At 36.2% G+C, this 1,247-nt stretch overlaps 1 pseudogene; it reads right to left on the bottom strand.

The window, feature by feature from the left end:
* Window positions 1-259: 259 nt before the first annotated feature.
* LOC107184847 lies at window positions 260-722 on the bottom strand (annotated as a pseudogene).
* Window positions 723-1,247: the final 525 nt, after the last annotated feature.

Consider the following 1,247-nt stretch of genomic DNA (forward strand, 5'->3'; position numbering starts at 1 on the left):
ATTGAGGTGTCTCATATCCATGTTTCTCTCTCTCTGTTTCTCCACCTCCCTTCCACTCTGTCTAAAAATCAATGGAAAAAAATACACTTGGATGAGGATTAACAAAAGTAAACAAACACACAAACAATAACAAAAATCCTACAAAGCTAGTTTGTTAGAAATCTAAAGTTAAACTAGATTAAATAACTATAGATTAGAGTGTAAAGTTAACTTATTTGACCACTGTGCCCACTGTATAATTGTATATACTTTTTTATTTATTTAATAAAGATTTATTTTTCAAAATATACAGCCGGTGAGATCTGTTGTTCATGCATCTTCTCCAGCAGCTGGGGAGTCCCCACCTTTGGTGTTTCTGGTGTAAATCACTTGAGCTCTGTGCTTTGAGACTAGTTTAATAAGCCCTTTACTAAGGAGCTCCTGAAGGGCTGCCCTGGCCAAGGAGCCACGAATCTTCAGCCTCTGGGAGACCACACCTGGGCTTATAAGCTTGTCCTAGGAACTTCCTTACAGAGCTTGTCATATGTGGCTTTTTAAAACAAGACCAGATTATTGAGCTTGTCCCAAACTTTGCCTTTGGACCACTTCTTCTTTTTGGCCTTCATCCCTGACTTGTTCACAGGGTCTTCGTCTTTCTTTGCCAGCTTTCCAGCATCTTTCTTCTTCTTGTTGTCCTTGGGCAGCATCACAGGACTCGGAGAGCAGGGATGCGCTGCTGCCTGGCCCAGATGCCAGCCCAAGAGCAATTGTGTATACTTTTAAGCATATATGCTGTGATGCAATTTCTTGCTCATATATTTATATTCATAAGATTGTTAATTCTCTGATAAAGTCTATATTGGATATGTTTTATAATTCAGAATTTTGCCATAGAGTATATTATTAATATAAGGTTTTTAGATAAATTGACTAATTTTCCTTTGTATATTTAAAATATGAGGTGCTAGTGTTAAAAGGATCAAATTACATAGTTATATTGAATAAAAATATGTATTATATATTGTTGGGTTATATGTGTTACTGTTAGTGATAATTGCTGAGTGAGACTTATTCACTCATAGAGCTTGCATTAAATGAAGGACAAAACAAGCTAATACATAATCAAATAAATAATATGTAATTTCAGGTACAGATTCATTTTTTTTCTTTTTTAAAAAGATATTTATTGTTAAAGTATTACATATGCTTCTTTTATCCCCCCCCCCCCCTCTTTTCTCCCCCCCCCCCCCATTGACCCCTTCTAGGCT

Source organism: Myotis davidii, unplaced genomic scaffold (assembly GCF_000327345.1).
Source record: "Myotis davidii unplaced genomic scaffold, ASM32734v1 scaffold1207, whole genome shotgun sequence".
NCBI lineage: Eukaryota > Metazoa > Chordata > Mammalia > Chiroptera > Vespertilionidae > Myotis > Myotis davidii.